Genomic DNA, 14,308 nt, shown 5'->3' with positions numbered 1-14,308 from the left:
GGTATTTGTAAAAATGTTGAGCTACTGATGTAATGGTTTTTCTTTTCTGTAGATCTTTCGCTGCGTTCCTTATGTTCCGTACATGTTCCTGCAGTCGCGTATGTAGCTTACGTGTCGTCATGCCAACGTAGTTTTTTGGACAGTTGCAGCTTAAGACATATACAACCCCTGTAGTGTTGCAATTAATGAAAGATTTTATATTGTGTACTTTATTGAATCTATCTTTGACTGTAGTGGTCTTTTTCAGGAATTTACAGCTCGTGCATGATCCACATGAATAGGAACCATTTGGTATATTGCCTCTCTTAGTTCTTTTGTTTTGCGTGAAGTGACTAGGACTGATCAAGTCTTTTAAGTTCTTAGGTCTCCTATAGCTGACCTCTATCTTCGGCCCTATTAGGGGTTCCAACACCTTGTCCGCTTGTAAGATATGCCAATGTTTTTTAATTATTTTGATTATTTCCTGGCTCTGTGCATTGTAGGTTAATACAAGTCTCGTTTTTCCATCATTCTGTTTGGATTTAGGTTTTAGCAGGTCTTGTCGATTGTTTTTTTTGGCTCTATATTTGGCTTTCTTTATAGATGAACGACTGTATCCCCTCTGGCTGAGACGACTGGCTACTTCTGATGCTCTTTTGTGATATAGTTCATCTTCTGAGCAATTTCTCTTAGTTCTCAGAAATTCCCCTATCGGTAGGGATTTAATTGTGCAGGGAGCATGAGCACTTGTACTGAATAATAGTGTGTTAGTAGCAGTCTCCTTTCTGAATAAATCAGTACCTAGCATATCATTGGTTTTCTTGAATAGTCTCAGGTCCAGGAATGTGATTTCCTCTTGGCTACTTTCATATGTTAATTTGATGTTGAGGTTGTTATTATTCAGAGTAGTGAGGAATTTGTCAAGTTTATCTTTGGGTCCTTCCCAGATCATCAGGATATCGTCTATATATCTCAGCCAGAGGGGGATGTGTTGGGTGAATTCATCATTTTCTGCTGTAAAGACTGTGTGATGTTCCCACCAACCTAAGAATAGGTTGGCGTACGTTGGTGCACAGGCAGTTCCCACTGCCGTCCCTCTACACTGCAAGTAGAATTGGTTATTGAAGACAAAATAGTTTTTCTTCAGTACAAATTCCAATAATTTCATGACGAATTCATTATGGCTTGAATCTTCTTCATTGGTCATGTTGAGGTAATATTTAACCGCTTCAAGTCCTAGATCATGCCTGATGCTAGTGTAGAGGGCTTCCACATCCGCTGTAACTAGCCATGTGGTGGGTCCTATTTGGATATCTTGGAGTTGTTGTAGTGTTTCCATAGTGTACTTAATAAAAGATGGTATTAGAGTGAGAAATTCTCTCAATCTTGTGTCGATGTATTGACTAGCTTTCTCTGTAAGATTTTCGTTACCCGACACTATGGGACGTCCTGGTGGGTGTTTTTGGTCTTTATGTACCTTAGGGATCAAGTAGAAGGTGGCTACTTTTGGATGGTCGACTGTCAGAAATCTTTTTTCTTTATTTGTAATGATATTACTGATTCTCGCATTGGCTATCAGGTCATTGTATTGAGTGTGAAATTGTTCAGTCGGGTTACTCCATAATTTCCGATAGCAAGTCTGATCGGATAATTGTTTATTTGCTTCTTTGAGATATTGATCAGTCGGCCAGATAACAATATTTCCTCCTTTGTCCGCTTTGCGTATAATGACATCGTTCCAATCTTGAATTTCTGATAGAGCTTTTTTCTCTTGTTTTGTTAGATTTGCTGATGATGATTTCACTGTCAGTTCAAATATTTCTTTACACACAATATTATTAAATATCTGTATACTTGGGCTCTTAGAAGATGGAGGTATATATTTTGATTTGGTCGTCAGATTCTTTCTCCAATTTTGTGGTGGGCTTTCTTCGTTTTCATTCAAAAGATCTTCCATATCTTGAAGTAATAATAGGTCTTCTGCAGTCCAATTTGAATCTGTTCCCAGATCTTTTTGGTTTTGAATATCCATATATTGTCTTCTTAAGAGCAGCTTTCTCAGATATAGTTGTATATCTTTCACGTTATCGAATTTGTCCATTGAAAATTGAATTTCTTCTTCCATCTGTATACTCTGTTATTCTGGAAGAGTATCTTCCAGAATAACAGAGTATACAGATGGAAGAAGAAATTCAATTCTGGAAACACTTCCAACCGCCAAAGGGTAACTATTATTCAAAGTGATACAGAAACTGAAGGCGAAGACTCTGACAATTCCAGCAATGAACCTTCTACTTCTGCCTCATCCAATCAAATCCAAACTCAGACTGATATAAGAAAGAGGAAGAGTTTTTTCGACGGAGACACAGATTTAAATTCAGACCCACCAGAAGAGGTAGGGGGGGCCAACAAAAAAGCAACCAGAACACGAAGAGTACGAGAAACAAGGCAGGTGAACAAACCTTACAAAAGAAGCCCTAGCCCCTTCTCGAAGATAAAAATGAAACAATGAAGGTTTTAAATTTATCTAAAAAAATGCTTTCTGAAGACCACATTTCATTACTATCAAAGGGTATGTCATTCTGCCCTAGCGTCCCCATGGACAAATTCGATAACGTGAAAGATATACAACTATATCTGAGAAAGCTGCTCTTAAGAAGACAATATATGGATATTCAAAACCAAAAAGATCTGGGAACAGATTCAAATTGGACTGCAGAAGACCTATTATTACTTCAAGATATGGAAGATCTTTTGAATGAAAACGAAGAAAGCCCACCACAAAATTGGAGAAAGAATCTGACGACCAAATCAAAATATATACCTCCATCTTCTAAGAGCCCAAGTATACAGATATTTAATAATATTGTGTGTAAAGAAATATCTGAACTGACAGTGAAATCATCATCAGCAAATCTAACAAAACAAGAGAAAAAAGCTCTATCAGAAATTCAAGATTGGAACGATGTCATTATACGCAAAGCGGACAAAGACGGAAATATTGTTATCTGGCCGACTGATCAATATCTCAAAGAAGCAAATAAACAATTATCCGATCAGACTTGCTATCGGAAATTATGGAGTAACCCGACTGAACAATTTCACACTCAATACAATGACCTGATAGCCAATGCGAGAATCAGTAATATCATTACAAATAAAGAAAAAAGATTTCTGACAGTCGACCATCCAAAAGTAGCCACCTTCTACTTGATCCCTAAGGTACATAAAGACCAAAAACACCCACCAGGACGTCCCATAGTGTCGGGTAACGAAAATCTTACAGAGAAAGCTAGTCAATACATCGACACAAGATTGAGAGAATTTCTCACTCTAATACCATCTTTTATTAAGGACACTATGGAAACACTACAACAACTCCAAGATATCCAAATAGGACCCACCACATGGCTAGTTACAGCGGATGTGGAAGCACTCTACACTAGCATCAGGCATGATCTAGGACTTGAAGCAGTTAAATATTACCTCAACATGACCAATGAAGAAGATTCAAGCCATAATGAATTCGTCATGAAATTATTGGAATTTGTACTGAAGAAAAACTATTTTGTCTTCAATAACCAATTCTACTTGCAGTGTAGAGGGACGGCAATGGGAACTGCCTGTGCACCAACGTACGCCAACCTATTCTTAGGTTGGTGGGAACATCACACAGTCTTTACAGCAGAAAATTATGAATTCACCCAACACATCCCCCTCTGGCTGAGATATATAGACGATATCCTGATGATCTGGGAAGGACCCAAAGATAAACTTGACAAATTCCTCACTACTCTGAATAATAACAACCTCAACATCAAATTAACATATGAAAGTAGCCAAGAGGAAATCACATTCCTGGACCTGAGACTATTCAAGAAAACCAATGATATGCTAGGTACTGATTTATTCAGAAAGGAGACTGCTACTAACACACTATTATTCAGTACAAGTGCTCATGCTCCCTGCACAATTAAATCCCTACCGATAGGGGAATTTCTGAGAACTAAGAGAAATTGCTCAGAAGATGAACTATATAAAAAAAGAGCATCAGAAGTAGCCAGTCGTCTCAGCCAGAGGGGATACAGTCATTCATCTATAAAGAAAGCCAAATATAGAGCCAAAAAAAAACAATCGACAAGACCTGCTAAAACCTAAATCCAAACAGAATGATGGAAAAACGAGACTTGTATTAACCTACAATGCACAGAGCCAGGAAATAATCAAAATAATTAAAAAACATTGGCATATCTTACAAGCGGACAAGGTGTTGGAACCCCTAATAGGGCCGAAGATAGAGGTCAGCTATAGGAGACCTAAGAACTTAAAAGACTTGATCAGTCCTAGTCACTTCACGCAAAACAAAAGAACTAAGAGAGGCAATATACCAAATGGTTCCTATTCATGTGGATCATGCACGAGCTGTAAATTCCTGAAAAAGACCACTACAGTCAAAGATAGATTCAATAAAGTACACAATATAAAATCTTTCATTAATTGCAACACTACAGGGGTAGTATATGTCTTAAGCTGCAACTGTCCAAAAAACTACGTTGGCATGACGACACGTAAGCTACATACGCGACTACAGGAACATGTACGGAACATAAGGAACGCAGCGAAAGATCTACAGAAAAGAAAAACCATTACATCAGTAGCTCAACATTTTTACAAATACCATCAAGGCAAAACAAATTGCCTACAATGTTATGGAGTGCAAAAAATCAATCTTGGCATACGTGGAGGAGATAAAGAAAAACCATTACTACAGTATGAAAGTAGATGGATCTACTTATTAAACTCCATTACACCTAATGGATTAAATGAGCATAACAACTATGTCTCGTATTTATAAAGATCGTTAACTGGAAGCATAACAAAAATCGAAATTAAAAATATAGTCCTTAAGCCAAATTATCTTTAAGGATGTGAACATCCAAGTAAGGGTAATTTTAGGAATGAACATCAGATGTACTGAAAAATAATACAGATTATTATAAGGCCATTAGAGACTAAGAAAGATATAGAGAACCGTAGAATTACACTTCAACCCCACGCTATCTTATACATATGTCACTAACTTATACACATGTCACTAAGTGATACGCACTATGAGCGTACCGAACATAAATTTGATACACTTAATTCCTTTAGAAAAATTCAAGGCTAACAATCTAAATAGAATTAGCAGCACAAGTAACATGTAGAGACAAAATTTAAAAAATACAACATCTGTTATCACCTATTCACACAGTGTATATAACTTATACACTATCACACTTTCACCACACAAATGGGTTATTAAACCCAAATTCCACTTTTTTAACTCTTTTAATTCTATTTACCATTGGTTTCAAGTTTGCACTATTTAATTTTAATTTATGAAATCCTCAATTTTCATTTTTATTTATAGTCACACCTGTTGGAAATTATATTTAAATATCACCTCTAGGTTTCTCTATAAACAAATAAATATTAACCTGTATTTAATATCCTGAAGAAAGTAACCTTGAATTAAGAAATAAAATATACAAGAAATGGCTTCGAATTATTATGAGCCCTAAGTAAGATATCTATATATCATTCATATAACTTCAGACTAATATGAATCCTAAGTATAATTGCACATTTTAATGATAAAATACAATTAAGAAGAATATCCCTTACATAGCGATTATGGAATATTTTGGACAATGCTCATCACATACTGGATTGATATAAGCTAACACATATGGATGATAAATCTCTAAGTCCAAACGTATTTTACAAATGTGATTTGATGAACATTTGAGCTAATAAACCGTTAATATAATAGATTTTTAACAACTCATTATAAGGCTAAAGATTGACAGAAATACTAGACGGATCAAAATAATGGTTTGACATTTTTTTGCAAACTTTGACAGGGAGCCAATAAGCCAAAAGATAACATCAAGTGGAATATTAGAACCATCACGATTGGCTCATAAGAAACAAAGAATCCGATAAGACGTGACGTCATTACAAAGGGTTGGACCAGAGTCTATAAGAGACCACGCCAAACGCCGCGCCGTACCCTTTGAGAAAGCCACGTTGGTGGCGAAACATGTTAGGGCAGTGATTGTTGTTAGGCTTTAAGCCAAACTTTTTAATCAGCAATTGTTGAAAAAGGATACAGCACCTAGTCATAGTGTTTGAACCTTAATGTTACAACGCAAAATGGCGACTAGCTATAACTTATGAATGAATGGTGGAAATAATGTGCATTTAAATCTATTAGATCTATATACAGCTCAGCATAGCAGAACGTTGTAGCGGTAACTTAATCCCAGTAATACAATAGAGAACGGCTTATAACCAATTGTATGAATGAAAAGTGGTGTGTTATTAGCTATAAAAAACGTTAAGGTAACTGTAGCCCGTCGCATAACATTAGCATGCGATGTTGATAGAATTTTAATCAATCTATAGTACTCATGTGAAGCTCTCTAGTATTCAGAGCATGAATAAATGGTAAAATATCTAACTACCAAGCAGATTGTTATACCGAATAAGTCAATGAACTAACCATATTAAAGGTTAAGCGAATTGCAGTATATTACATAATTATAGCATGGGATGCTGATAGAATCTAACCATTTAAAGGGCCAGCGATACATAGTATCAAGCCCACAGCAGTACATTTTATCACAATAACCTGGGTACTATTAGCCATTAACGGTAGAAATAGCGTACATTCAAACCTATAGACCTCTATATAGCTAAATATAGCAGAACGTTACAGGGGTAATTGAAACACTCTTATACAATAGAGAACGACTAACAGCGAAACGTATGAATGGAAAATGGAATGTTACTAGCTATATAAAATGAAAAGCTAATTAAAGCTCGCTGCATAACATTAGTATGCGGTGTTGATAGAATTTACAGTATTTATGTAAAGCACTTTGATATTAGAGCATGAATGAATGGTGAGGTATCCAACTATGAAGCTAATCAGTATACCTATAAAGTTAACAAACTGACCACACCAAACATTAAGCGAATTGAAGCATATTATATAACTATAGCATGCGATGCTGATAGAATTCCACCATTTAAAGGACCAGCGCTATACATAATAGCAAGCTAACGGCAGTACATCCCATCATAATAGCCTGATTACTATGAGTATTTAAATCATTCTTTATTATTGATGTGAAGCCCCTGAATGTTCATGCCAAATAGCTTTTAGAAAAGCACCACATAACAACCTATAATAAAAAAACTTACAGTGAGAGGTTTCGTATAACCGCTGCATTTAATTGACAACATCTGTACCTACTAATAAAAATGCACACAGATCTTAAGTTGTAACACGTATATAGTAATATTCTGATATCCTTTCATCTAATCCAATTGGAGCATATCACAAGGTTGTGCAACTTAATACATATGTATAACTCTATTTAGAATACAACTAAACAGACCAAATCTAAGGTCAATACTGGCTGATGAAAACACCTGCATATCCAGGAATTAATAGCCTATAAGCACTGAGTATTAAGTACCATTGTCATTTTGACCTGAAGCACTAAAACCTTAAAAATTGAATGCACATGCCCCAGAAGGATATATATTTGTACTCATAAGCACTATATTGTGTATTAGAATTACTTGATAAGACTATACCCCTGTGACTAGGAGTAATAGAGAAATATATAAGAATCAGCAAATAGATTACCTAAGAAGTATATAGACTTGTAATTACAGGCAATATATTATATACCTAAGTAGTTTAAATAAAGAGATATTCTCGTGATCAGAAGTACTATAATCCTGATATAAGAGAGATCTCCCAGTATATTTGCGGACGCATAACACATATATCTAGTATATAATATCCTTTTCAACATTTGTGTTTTTATTTTATATGTTTGTGTTTGTTTTGTGGAACAGTATTTTAAGTAATTCCAATAAAGGTTATATTTTAATTACGGCATAGACCGTCCCCTCTTTTGGAACTATATGTTCTTATTTACAGCCACTTTCTCTTAGATGTGAGTGCTAGTAAGTGTACACTTTCAATCTTAGTATTGATAAACCTCTTTCTTTTCAGAATAAAACAGTACACAGCACCTAACTCTTAGTATTATAGTAAGGTAAATTACCTGTTGCAAATACTTCAGAGCATCTCAAGAATACCGAATAGTAGTGCCGTTTAGTCCCCCTCTTTTTATCAGCCAATCACAGACTAGTATACGTAACGTATACCCTGTGAGCTTGTGCACATGCTCAGTAGGATCTTGTTCCCCAAAAAGTGTAAATATAAAAAGACTGTGCAAAATATGATAATGGAAGTAAATTGGAAAGTGTTATAAAACTGCATGTTCAATCTGAATCATAAAACTTTATTTTGACTTGAGTGTCCCTTTAACTGATCATGTGCTCAGTGTGAACAGTTATGCCAATGCGAAAGGAGAAAACGTATTTTTAAAATGTCAAGGTTGTTGACTCAAAAATATTTTCAAAGTTGTTTTCTAATGTATTTAGTTGAATTATCTCTGTGTAAGTATTTGTGGAGTTGGCTGGAAGATGCTATAAATGGATATTCAAATGGATTAGAATTATTTGCATACATGATTGTAGTGCCATTTTAGTTTGACAAGTAAATTGATATTATATCATTAATAGCCAGAGTTTTAAAACTATGTGCTAATTTGCATGCATGGTTTTCCCTAGTTATGTAAAAAAAATTACATAATTGTTATTACAAAATGTAAATAGCTTCATCATAATAACTATTTATATTCTGAAGCTGCTAATTATATATCTGCAAAGAACACGTGTATGTGAAGGAAAACACTGACGGTTATAATCAAAAATATTTGGCTCATATTGCCAGTATTAGAAATACAGTTTATATGTTACACGTTTTTTTTTTTTAATTACTTTTTTAAATTAATTTAGTAGTCAAATTTTTTTACTCTAAAATCTAGTTTCTGAATTATATGTTTAACTGAATGAATAGGGATAAAGTATGTTTACATTACCTTATAGTGTGCTATAGTTTATTTCTAGAAAAAGTTATGCCCACTGAAAATGATAGAATAGGGTAAATTCTGTAATGGGTTACTCATGCACACACACAAACACATCTCTCAGCATTCAGTTTGATTAAATTGCAAATATATTCAGACAAAAATCAACACATCAATAAAAACACTTAAGAGATCAAATACATTCAAGCTATTTTTTTTTTTTTACCAAGTTTCATCTCTACATAAGTTTAGACATATAATGATTGAGATTAAAACAAAACAGAAGTAAATCATCTAATCAGATTAAAAAAACACAGATATCAGAAGATACCTGGTCCTTGAGTTACTAAATGTATTTTGTGTTCCTTCAGCTGATTTCATGAAATAATTATTGTATAGTGGATCACTTACAATATACATAAACCATGCTTAGATTTGAATGTCTTGAAGGCAGTAAGTATATGCAGAAAGTTATCAATCTTCAGAAAAAATATAAATGGTCAGCCATAACCTGTAATCCCTATAATTAATAACACTGTCTAATAAAGTGCATGTTGGATTTTCATTTATCTAATTTTTATATTTATAATGAAAATAAAGTACACATTGGCCCTTACTTTATAGAACACACGGTAAACTGCTTAAATTAATAGCATTTTATTTCTAACAACAAATAAGGAAATTCAGGATTTTTTAACTAGGAGAAGCTGGAGTAATGCCCATAACCTATTTTGGATGTGCCAATATTATTTTACTTGAATTAAAGGTCTCACCATCATGATCCATTTTTTATTAGGATTTAGGTACATCCAATCCATAATGCTCCTATTCACTACAGGAGTTATAGGAAAGGGCTACTTCTCTGTGACATGTAAACACTTGGGGCCAGATTAAAAGTGGATCGCTAATTAATGCTCCCGCTTGAGAGTTAATTGCACTAGAAGTAAGCTTTTTGTGCTCGTCGGGTGGCGCTCATATTGCGAGTTGAAAGTAGACTGTTTTCATTCACACGCTAACCCGACGAGCGCAAGGAAACAAACTTAGACTATCGCGTGCGCATTCCCCCATAGAAGTCAATGGAGAAAAAAAACTGGAAAAAACCTAACACCTTACTCTCACACAAACCCGATCGCATATTCACATGTGCGCTAACCCGGCATAAAAATATGAATATTTCATATTCCAATGTGTATATATATACATGCTGATGAAGGAGGCAAGACCTCCGAAAACGTTACAGAAATAAAAGTAACTTATTTATGAAAGTCCTGAGAGTGCATTTTCTTTTGGCTAAATATTTTCTTCAAATTTGCACCCAGGCAGTTTTCCTCTGTGGGCGAGTTCTGGTGTTTTGGATACCTATATATATATATATATATATATATATATATATATATATATATATATATATATATATATATATATATACAGTATATATGATGTTATTTTGGTACTATATATACTGTATATATATATATATATATATATAAATAAATATTTTATATATATATATATAATTATCAATGCATAGAGCATATTCTAATATGTGCAGAACATTGGAATGAGAAATAATAATAATTATATATATATATATATATATATATATAAGTATAAAATATATATTTGTCTAAATATGTATACATATGTATTTATGTGTTTATATGTGTATATATATATCTGTAAATATATATATATATATATATATATATAAGTCTCTTGTGAACTCTGCACTCACTTTGCGTGACAACTGCCCAGGGTGCATCCAAAGAACATTCAGAGTTTTTTAGTAAGAGAGCACTCACCAGGACTATTTGCTATAAAGCATATCAAGCTTTTATTAATACAGGTATTAATACCTGTATTAATAAAAGCTTGATATGCTTTATAGAAAATAGTCCTGGTGAGTGCTCTCTTACTAAAAAACTCTCTCTCTCTCTCTCTCTCTCTCTCTCTCTCTCTCTCTCACACAATTCTCTCTCTCTCTCTCTCTCTCTCTCTCTCTCTCTCTCTCTCTCTCTCTCTCTCTCTCTCTCTCTCTATATATATATATATATATTTCTTTCATGTAATTAGCAAGAGTCCATGAGCTAGTGACGTATGGGATATACATTCCTACCAGGAGGGGCAAAGTTTCCCAAACCTTAAAATGCCTATAAATACACCCCTCACCACACCCACAAATCAGTTTTACAAACTTTGCCTCCTATGGAGGTGGTGAAGTAAGTTTGTGCTAGATTCTACGTTGATATGCGCTCCGCAGCAGGTTGGAGCCCGGTTTTCCTCTCAGCGTGCAGTGAATGTCAGAGGGATGTGAGGAGAGTATTGCCTATTTGAATGCAATGATCTCCTTCTACGGGGTCTATTTCATAGGTTCTCTGTTATCGGTCGTAGAGATTCATCTCTTACCTCCCTTTTCAGATCGACGATATACTCTTATATATATACCATTACCTCTGCTGATTTTCGTTTCAGTACTGGTTTGGCTTTCTACAACATGTAGATGAGTGTCCTGGGGTAAGTAAGTCTTATTTTCTGTGACACTCTAAGCTATGGTTGGGCACTTTTTTATAAAGTTCTAAATATATGTATTCAAACATTTATTTGCCTTGACTCAGGATGTTCAACATTCCTTATTTTCAGACAGTCAGTTTCATATTTGGGATAATGCATTTGAATCAATCTTTTTTTCTTACCTTAAAAAATTTGACTTTTTCCCTGTGGGCTGTTAGGCTCGCGGGGGCTGAAAATGCTTCATTTTATTGCGTCATTCTTGGCGCGGACTTTTTTGGCGCAAATTTTTTTTTCTGTTTCCGGCGTCATACGTGTCGCCTGAAGTTGCGTCATTTTTGACGTTCTTTTGCGTCAAAAGTGTTGGCGTTCCGGATGTGGCGTCATTTTTGGCGCCAAAAGCATTTAGGCGCCAAATAATGTGGGCGTCTTATTTGGCGCTAAAAAAAATATGGGCGTCACTTTTGTCTCCACATTATTTAAGTCTCATTATTTATTGCTTCTGGTTGCTAGAAGCTTGTTTACTGGCATTTTTTTCCCATTCCTGAAACTGTCATTTAAGGAATTTGATCAATTTTGCTTTATATGTTGTTTTTTCTATTACATATTGCAAGATGTTCCACGTTGCAACTGAGTCAGAAGATACTTCAGGAAAATCGCTGCCCGGTGCTGGAGCTACCAAAGCTAAGTGTATCACTTTTGGTATCTGTTCCTTCAGCTGTTGTTTGTATTAAATGTCATGACAAACTTGTTAATGCAGATAAAATTTCCTTTAGTACTGTTACATTACCTGTTGCTGTTCCGTCAACATCTAATACTCAGAGTGTTCCTGATAACATAAGAGATTTTGTTTCTAAATCCATTAAGAAGGCTATGTCTGTTATTTCTCCTTCTAGTATACATAAATGTCTTTTAAAACTTCTCTTTTTTCAGATGAATTTTTAAATGAACATCATCATTCTGATACTGATAATGGTTCTTCTGGTTCAGAGGTTTCTGTCTCAGAGGTTGATGCTGATAAATCTTTGTATTTGTTCAAGAAGTATTAATTGCATTAGAAATAGAGGATTCTGGTCCTCTTGATACTAAACTAAACGTTTAAATAAGGTTTTTAAATCTCCTGTTGTTATTCCAGAAGTGTTTCCTGTCCCTGATGCTATTCTGAAGTAATTCCAGGGAATGGAATAATTTGGGTAATTCATTTACTCCTTTTAAAACGTTTTAAGCAATTATATCCTGTGCCATCTGACAGATTAGAGTTTGGGACAAAATCCCTAAGGTTAATGGGGCTGTCTCTACTCCTGCTATATTTTTAGCGGATGTTGCTGCAGCTTCAACTTTTTGGTTAGAAGCTTTAGCGCAACAAGTAACAGATCATAATTCTCATAGCATTATTATTATTCTATAACATGCTAATTATTTTATTTGTGATGCCATCTTTGATATCATTAGAGTTGATGTCAGGTATATGTCTCTAACTATTTTAGCTAGAAGAGCTTTATGGCTTAAAACTTGGAATGCTGATATGTCTTCTAAGTCTACTTTGCTATCCCTTTCTTTCCAGGGTAATAAATTATTCGGTTCTCAGTTGGATTCTTTTATCTCAACTGTTACTGGAGGGAAGGGAACTTTTTTACCACAGGATAAAAAATCTAAGGTAAATTTAGGTCTAATAATCGTTTTCATTCCTTTCATCTCAACAAGGAACAAAAGCCTGATCCTTCATCCTCAGGAGCGGTATCAGTTTGGAAACCATCTTCAGTTTGGAATATATCCAAGCCTTATAGAAACCCAAAGCCAGCTCCTAAGTCCCCATGAAGGTGTGGCCCTCATTCCAGCTCAGCTGGTATGGGGCAGTTTACGTTTTTTTCAAAGAAATTTGGATCAATTCCGTTCACAATCTCTGGTTTCAGAACATTGTTTCAGAAGGGTACAGAATTGGCTTCAAGTTAAGGCCTCCTGCAAAGAGATTTTTTTCTTTCCTGTGTCCCAGTAAACCCAGCAAAGGCTCATGCATTTCTGAAATGTGTTTCAGATCTAGAGTTGGCTGGAGTAATTATGCCGGTTCCAGTTCTGGAACAGGGGCTGGGGTTTTATTCTATCTCTTCATTGTACCAAAGAAGGTCTATTCCTTCAGACCAGTTCCGGATCTATCAATATTGAATCGTTATGTAAGGATACCAACATTCAAGATGGTAACTGTAAGGACTATCCTGCCTTTTGTTCAGCAAGGGCATTATATGTCTACAGTAGATTTACAGGATGCATTTCTGCTTATTCCGATTCATCCAGATCACTTTTAGTTTCTGAGATTCTCTTTTCTAGACAAGCATTACCAGTTTGTGGCTCTACCGTTTGGCCTAGCATCAGCTCCAAGAATTTTTACAAAGGTTCTCGGTGCCCTTCTGTTTGTAATCAGAGAACAGGGTATTGGTATTTCCTTATTTTGACGATATCTTGGTACTTGCTCAGTCTTCACATTTAGCAGAATCTCATACGAATCGACTTGTGTTGTTTCTTCAAGATCATGGTTGGAGGATCAATTTACCAAAAAGTTCATTGATTCCTCAGACACGGGTAACCTTTTTAGGTTTCCAGATAGATTCAGTGTCCGTGACTCTGTCTTTGTCAGACAAGAGAAGTCTAACATTGATATCAGCTTGTCAAAACCTTCAGTCACAATCATTCCCTTTGGTAGCCTTATGCATGGAAATTTTAGGTCTTATGACTGCTGCATCGGACGCGATCTCCTTTGCTCGTTTTCACATGCGACCTCTTCAGCTCTGTATGCTGAACCAATGGTGCAGGGATTACACAAAGAT

At 35.1% G+C, this 14,308-nt stretch overlaps 1 protein-coding gene across 1 annotated transcript in view; it reads left to right on the top strand.

Moving 5' to 3' along the window:
- ATP7B (ATPase copper transporting beta) overlaps nt 1–14,308 on the top strand; it is a 164,344-nt gene that overhangs the window by 22,565 nt on the left and 127,471 nt on the right. The window lies entirely within an intron of this gene.

The sequence above is a fragment of the Bombina bombina genome, chromosome 3 (assembly GCF_027579735.1).
Source record: "Bombina bombina isolate aBomBom1 chromosome 3, aBomBom1.pri, whole genome shotgun sequence".
Lineage (NCBI taxonomy): Eukaryota > Metazoa > Chordata > Amphibia > Anura > Bombinatoridae > Bombina > Bombina bombina.
This window is presented reverse-complemented; position numbering and strand designations above follow the sequence as displayed.